Source organism: Rutilus rutilus (assembly GCF_951802725.1).
Source record: "Rutilus rutilus genome assembly, chromosome: 15".
NCBI classification, from domain to species: Eukaryota; Metazoa; Chordata; class Actinopteri; order Cypriniformes; family Leuciscidae; genus Rutilus; species Rutilus rutilus.
The window spans coordinates 14,464,146-14,472,511 of NC_140220.1; positions in this window are offsets into that span (position 1 = coordinate 14,464,146).

The window sequence follows — 8,366 nt, forward strand, 5'->3', positions numbered from 1 at the left end:
AAAATTGGTCAGCATATGTGACATAACATCATTAACAAGCATGAAAAATTCTATGGAGATCGGACGATAGGTGGCGCTATAACTGTTAAAAAGCTTTAAAATCATATATTTCCTATGGTAAACTGCCTGTATTGGCTGTAAATGGTCTTTTCCATCTCTGATCATATAATTTTCATATCATAATGTTCAAAACTAGTGCAATACAATTCTCTGGACTCACTAGATCAATAATTGTCAGAAAAAGTTGAACTACTTCATTTGGATAGCTATAATAGGTTCACTTCAAAATCTGGCCTTTACCAAGTGTCCCCGAAAGCCTATATCTCTTTAATCAATGCTCAGACCTTCTTAAAAACAAGTCAGAACGTGTGAAATATCACCCTGAACAAGCATGAAAATTTTCAGACAGATCGGACAAAATTTTCCTCTATAACAGTTAAAAAGGTGAAAATGATATGAATTAATGGCATGTTAAGCCAATAAGTGGTATTTTACTGCCCCCTGCTGTTTAAAATAGTCATTTTCTCATATTGGTATTGGTATCAGCCATGGTAAATCATGATAAATGATGGTGTGTGTGTGTGTGTGTGTGTGTGTGTGTGTGTGTGGTACAAATATAACAAAGGTTTTATTTTCCAACATGAAAACAAACATAACAGAGTGCTAGTGCACAAACAATAACCGACAATGATAATGGGTGAGAGGGGAACTTAAATACACAGATCAAGACAAGGACAACAGGTGACGGTTATGATGATGAGGAGCAGGTGATGATGATGAGGGTGATGAGGAGCAGGTGCAGGTGATGACGACACATGGTGAATGTGATGAAGACAGAAGGTGAATGTGATGAAGGTGAATGTGACACCAATATCACTGAAACATTTGTGTGTGTGTGTGTGTGTGTGTGTGTGTGTGTGTGTGTGTGTGTGTGTGTGTGGCATATGTAGCAAGTATGCATTATTGAGTTAACATGGAAACACTGGTTTGCTTTAGTGCAGAAAACTGGTCAAAATCATGAGGTTTAAAGTGAAAGTGAGCCAATAAGTGGTCTTCTAGTGCCCTCTGCTGGCCATTCTACTTATTAATTAAATATTTCCACATGTGCTTGCATTTATACTTGAATACACACTAAAAATCACTTATATAGCAATAACTATTATAACACAATCATATTTTGTCAGTGTTAATCACTTTATTTGCACTGACACTTCAAATAATTGCTAGTAATGTGATAAATCAGGCTAGAAACATGGTAAATCAAAGTAAATAATACTAGATTGTCGTTTATCTCCTTGTAAATAATACTAGAACGTGGTATATCATGGTAAATCATGGTTAACTATGCTGTGTGTGTATGTGTGTGTGTGTGTGTGTGTGTGTGTGTGTGTGTGTGTGTGTGTGTGTGTGTGTGTGTGTGTGTGTGTGTGTGTGTGTGTGTGTCTGTGTAAGCATGCATTGAGTTAACATGGAAAAACTGGTTTGCTTTAGTGCAGAAAACTGGTTTAAAGTGAAAGTGAGCCAATAAGTGGTCTTCTAGTGCCCTCTGCTGGCCATTCTACTTAATAATGAAATATTTTACATGTGCTTTTGCATTCATACTTGGACACACACTAAAAATCACGTATATAACTAACTATTATAACACAATAATATTTTGTCAGTGTTCATCACCTCATTTGCACTGACACTTCACATAATTGCTAGTAATGTGGTTAATCATGCTAGAAACATTGTAAATCATAGTAAACAATACTGAAATGAGGTGTATCAAGGTAAATCATGCTAGAATCCTAATAAATCATTCTGGAACATGGTATATGATAGTAAATCATGCTAGAATCATATTAAATAATTCTTGAATGTGGCAAATCGTTGTGGGAGGAGCCTATTTTACTCAAATGGCTATAACTCAAGAAGTAAATGAGATATCTTCACCAAAATCAGTACACATGTGTATGGGTTCAATTTGAGGTCACAATAAACAATTTTATGGAGATCGGACCATAGGTGGCGCTATAACTGTTAAAAAGCTTTAAAACCATATATATCCCATGGCAATTTGCCTGTATTGGCTGTAAATGGTCTTTTCCATCTATTATGTCAGTGGTTACATGCTTGCTAAATAAATCTTAATGACTTTTGATGCTTTTGTGCTTAAAGTCCTTAAAGGCCTTAACTGCTTGAACCCCGATAAATGCTGCTTGCAGCTTTAATTATTATTATTATTCTGCCGTAAAACGCATCGTGCAGCCTAAACCGTAAGTGCTAGAGACTTGAAACTTGGCCAGAAGGTAGTACAAAAATCGAGGAGAGGTTCAGAGAATATGAGCTAGATTGGCCAATAGGTGGCGCTACAGTGCAAAAAACAAAAAAATGGCATATTTTTGCTTAAATCTCATCAACCCTTTGTCACAGACTCAAGTGTCTTATATCTTTGGAATCCTTGGGTCAAGCCGAACAAAAAAGGCCTCAAGGATTTCATTTCCGGTATGCAAATTTTCCCGCCATTTTGGATTTTGTCCAAAACCTACTTTTGCGAACTAGTCCCTGGTTTTTCGCCTGATCGGAACCAAACCAGTGCAGAAATATTCACAGGAGTCTGAAGATCAATAATTATTGAAAAAAATGTAAAATTTCGATCCACGGTTGCTAAAGGGTATCAAAACGTTCGCAGGAGGCGGAGCTAATTATACAAAAATGGCTATAACTCGTGAACGAAATGAGATATTTTCACCAAACTCGGTACACATATGTAAGAGCTCAAGTTGAGGTCACAGTAAAAAAATCGCGGTGATTGGCCTCATGGTGGCGCTATAATATGAAAAAAACATAAAACAGGCTATAACCACCTGACCGTTAGTCCGATTGACTTGAAAATTGGTATGCAGTGTCTTGGTCCAAGGTGCCATGTATGTCTATGAGGACATTGGTGTATCTCAAAAAACATGGCCGCTATCGGCCAATGAAGTTTGAGCACCTATTAGACAAGGTTAACGGAGGCCGATCAGAACGAAACTCAGTGGGCCTGTTCGGCTCAAGCCCCTAGAGGTCTGTAAGAACTTTGAAAGAAATCGGCCACTAGTTGGCGCTAACGAGTTTTATGGCTCTGTAATCACGTGGTGTTACACTTATCGTCACAAAATGCATATCATATGATAGATCTGCTCATGCTGAACAACTTTGCCTCTAGAACCATTGCTGTCAATCAAACAGTTCATTAAATATTCATGAATATGTTAAAAACCTACTTTTGCGAACTAGTCCCTGGTTTTTCGCCCGATCGGAACCAGACCAGTCTAGGACAATTCTCTGGACTCTCTAGATAAATAATTATCGAAAAAAAGTTGAACTTTTGCATTTGCCTGGCTGTAACAGGGTAATTTACAAAAGGGGCTTGGCAAAATACACTAAAATGCCTATAAATCATAAATGAAAACTCAGAACTTCACAAAAATTGGTGAGCATATGTGACATAACATCATTAACAAGCATGCCAAATTTTATGGAGATCGGACCAAAGGTGGCGCTATAACTGTTAAAAAGCTTTAAAACCATATATTTCCCATGGTAAACTGCCTGTATTGGCTGTAAATGGTCTTTTCCGTCTATTATGTCAATTGTTAAATGCCTGCTAAATAAAACTTAATGTCTTTTGATGCTTGTGTGCTTAAAGGCCTTAACTGCTTGAACCCCGATAAATGCTGCTTGCAGCTTTAATTATTATTATTATTCCGCCGTAAAACGCATCGTGCAGCCCAAACCGTAAGAGCTGGAACTTTGAAACTTTGACAGATGGTAGTACAAAAATCGAGGAAAGGTTCAGAGATTATGACCCCGATTGGCCCATAGGTGGCGCTATAGCAACCAAAAGCGCGAAACTGTTCATAACTCCTAGACCGTATGTCGTAGACTCAAGTGTCTTATATCATTGGAAAGCTGGATGCCTGACGAACAAAACGTATATCTCCGATTTCATTTCCGCCATGATAGATTTTCCGCCATTTTGAATTTTGTCAAAAACCTACTTTTGCGAACTAGTCCCTGGTTTTTTGCCCGATTGGAACCAAACCAGTGCAGAAATGTTCTCTGGAGTCTGAATATCAATAATTATCGAAAAAAAGTGGAAATTTCGATTCACGGTCGCTAAGGGGCGCCAAAACGTACGTTGTGGGAGGGGCCTATTTTACTAAAATGGCTATAACTCCCGATGTAAATGAGGTATCTTCACCAAACTTGGTACACATGTGTATGAGTTCAATCTGGGGTCACAGTAAAAAAATCGCGACGATTGGCCTCATGGTGGCGCTATAACATGAAAAAAACATAAAACAGGCTATAACCACCTGACCGTTACTCCGATTGACTTGAAAATTGGTATGCAGTGTCTTGGTCCAAGGTGCCATGTATGTGTATGAGAACATTGGCGTATCTCAAAAAACATGGCCGCCATCGGCCAATGAAGTTTGAGCACCTATTAGACAAGGTTAACGGAGGCCGATCGGAACGAAACTCAATGGGCATGTTCGGCTCATGGCCCTAGAGGTCTGTAAGAATTTTGAAAGAAATCGGCCACTAGTTGGCGCTAATGAGTTTTATGGCTCTGTAATCACGTGGTGTTACACTTATCATCACAAAATGCATATCATTTGATAGATCTGCTTATGCTGAACAACTTTGCCTCTAGAACCATTGCTGTCAATCAAACCGTTCATTAAATATTCGCGAACATGTTATAAACCTACTTTTGCGAACTAGTCCCTGGTTTTTCGCCCGATCGGAACCAAACCAGTCTAGGACAATTCTTTGGACTCTCTAGATCAATAATTATCGAAAAAAAGTTGAACTTTTGCATTTGAATGGCTGTAATAGGGTCATTTATAAAATGGGCGTGGCAAAATACACTAAAAAGTCTATAAATCCTAAATAAAAACTCAGAACTTCACAAAAATTGGTGAGCATATGTGACATAACATCCTTAACAAGCATGCAACATTTCATGGAGATCGGACAATAGGTGGCGCTATAACTGTTAAAACGCTTTAAAATCATATATTATATGGTAAATTGCCCGTATTGGCTGTAAATGGTATTTTCCATCTATAATCATATAATGTTCATATAATAATGTTCAAAACCAGTGCAGTGCAATTCTCTGGACTCTCTAGATCAATAATTATCAGAAAAAGTATAACTTCTTCATTTGGATGGCTATAATAGTGTCACTTCAATATGTAGCCTTGACCAAGTGTCTCCAAAAGCCTATATCTCTTTAATAAAAACAAGTCAGAACATGTGACTCTTAAGAAGTATGAAAAATTTCAGACAGATCGGACAAAATTTGCCTCTATAACAGTTAAAAATGTAAAAAAATATATAACATGGCATATTAAGCCAATAAGTGGTATTGTACTGCCCCCTGCTGTCATTTCATCATACTACTCCCTAATATTGCTATATAATTCATATTTAGACTTTATAAAATCATTATTTTAACATTTACAATCACATTTTGTCAAAACTCATCTATTGAAGTATTACTATTGACAATTGTGTCACATTAATGAATGGAATCCAGAAACGAAAGTAAAAACGGAGGCCGCCATTTAGGCCACGCCCCCCCAGTACAAATTCACTCATAACTCGAAAACGGAAAGTCGCTGCGCGCTCAAATTTTGATGGTAAGGACGTCTCCGGGCTCTTGATCGAAACGTATGGTCGCGGGCCTCGGGAGCGCCCCCCCCCCCCCCCGCGGATCGTTAGTCCGCGGGACCCCGACTTTGAACGCCCGTAACTCCCGACCCAGACCACCCCGAACCTTGTGTGAGAGCTCGTTGGAAAGGGCGCGTCCTTGGCTAACATCGATTCAAATGTGGTGTAATTTGCCCTGGGCATTCCAGAGATAAAAGCCCCAAAATAATATGCCTCATAACTCCCGGGCCCAATCGCCCAAAAACACTGCGATGGTCTCATTCAACAGGACTCCTCAAGCACTATCTATGCTCTGAGTTTCAGAATTTTTCGCCTTCTGGTTCCCGAGATATAAGTGAAAAACCAAATTCCCATTCATTCATTCAAACACTTCAACTGTAAGATGGAGACTGTAATTCCACTGTTGTCCACTAGAGGGAGCAGCAGGATTACGCATGATCTTTTAATTCGCTTTCAGTATTGGGAAATAAACAAATGCTTTAAGAAGCAATCTTTTTTTATGATGTTTTTTTATTTTATTATGATATTTGTATATATATATATATATATTTTTTTTTTTTATTATGATTATGAACGGTTTGATTGACATTAGTAATTCTTGAGTCAAAGTTGTTCAGGATGAGGAGATGAAGATATTTTCACAATATCACATCCTAAAAACATTGAAAACATTTGTCTTTGTGTGTGTGGATGTGTTTGTGTCTGTGTGTGTGTCTGTGTGTGTAAGCATGCTTAATGGAAAGAACATGGAGAAACTGCTTTGTTTTACTGGTGGATAAAAAAGTCTTTCAAATGAAAGTGAGTCAATTAGTGGTCTTCTACTGCCCTCTGCAGGACATTCTACTTAATAAAATATTTTCATCTGTGCTTTTGCATTAAGTTTTGGACTATATAAAATTACTTGCATGAAAATCACCTATTATAACACAATCATGTTTTGTCAAAGTTTATCACTTCATTTGTACTGAGCTCTCAGTTTGAACAATTCTGCCTCTCAGTGATTAATTTGAAATCTGAAAATGGTGTTATACAGAGGAGATTTGCAATTATCATTTTGTTACCTATCTTTTATTTTAAATATCTACATCTACAACAAAATGTGTGCATGTGTGTGTTCAAGCATGGTTAGTGTATTAAGTATTATTGTTTAAGTATTATTGTTTTCATTTACATTTTAACCACCAGAAGAAGAACACTCATTGGTTCATTCTACCCACTAAAATATTATTTTTCATTTTTTTTCCCATTTGAAATATTGTTTAAACTTAATAAAATCATTAAAATAACATTTCAAATCATATTTTGTCTGTTTATAAATCCCACAGACTCACATTGGCTGCAATACTAATGTTTTTGTAAAACACAGACCTGATAGTCTAAACTGTGTGTATTGTGCATATATTATTGATATTATTACTATTACAAATCATGTTATTGTAACTCATATCTTAATAGAATATTATTTGTAATTTTAATTCTTTATTTCTTAATTGTTTTTGTTTTTTATGATTACAGATATTATCACCAAAGATATCAACTACACCTTCACTTTTAGTATTGATAAGCTGCACACACAGCACAATCACACACTCACTAATGCATTCAAATAAATGTAATCTTACTGTGCTACTTTATTTGTACATGATTAGAATGAACAGAAATCTAAGAATATTTTTCTTCTTTTGTTAAAGCCATTTCAGACTGCAAGTAAGCATTACATTACTAATCATCTATTTTAAAGGTGCCATACAATTGAAAACTGTATTTATCTTGGCATAGTTGAATGATAAGAGTTCTGGACATGGAACTGACATACCGTGAGCCTCAAACACCATTGTTTTCTCCTTCATGTGTAAATCTCCTGTTTGCAAAAGACCGCTGAAAAATGAGTGAATCCCAGCATAACACTGACTGTGACGTTGGAGTCATATATGTCAGTGGTTAAATGCTTGCTAAATAAAACTTAATAACTTTTGATGCTTTTGTGCTTAAAGGTCTTAAAGGCCTTAAATGCTTGAACCCCGATAAATGCTGCTTGCAGCTTTAATTATTAGGGGTTCAAGCATGAAATGCTGAAACCCTATTGTAATTGTGCTGATTTTTATTATTATTATTATTATTCTGCCGTAAAACGCATCGTGCAGCCTAAACCGTAAGTGCTAGAGACTTGAAACTTGGCCAGAAGGTAGTACAAAAATCGAGGAGAGGTTCAGAGAATATGAGCTAGATTGGCCAATAGGTGGCGCTATAGTGCAAAAAACAAAAAAATTGCATATTTTTGCTTAAATCTCATCAACCCTTTGTCACAGACTCAAGTGTCTTATATCTTTGGAATCCTTGGGTCAAGCCGAACAAAAAAGGCCTCAAGGATTTCATTTCCGGTATGCAAATTTTTCCTCCATTTTGGATTTAGTCCAAAACCTACTTTTGCGAACTAGTCCCTGGTTTTTCGCCCGATCGGAACCAAACCAGTGCAGAAATATTCACAGGAGTCTGAAGATCAATAATTATCGAAAAAAATGTAAAATTTCGATCCACGGTTGCTAAGGGGTATCAAAACGTTCGCAGGAGGCGGAGCTAATTATACGAAAATGGCTATAACTCGTGAACGAAATGAGATATTTTCACCAAACTCGGTACACATATGTATGAGC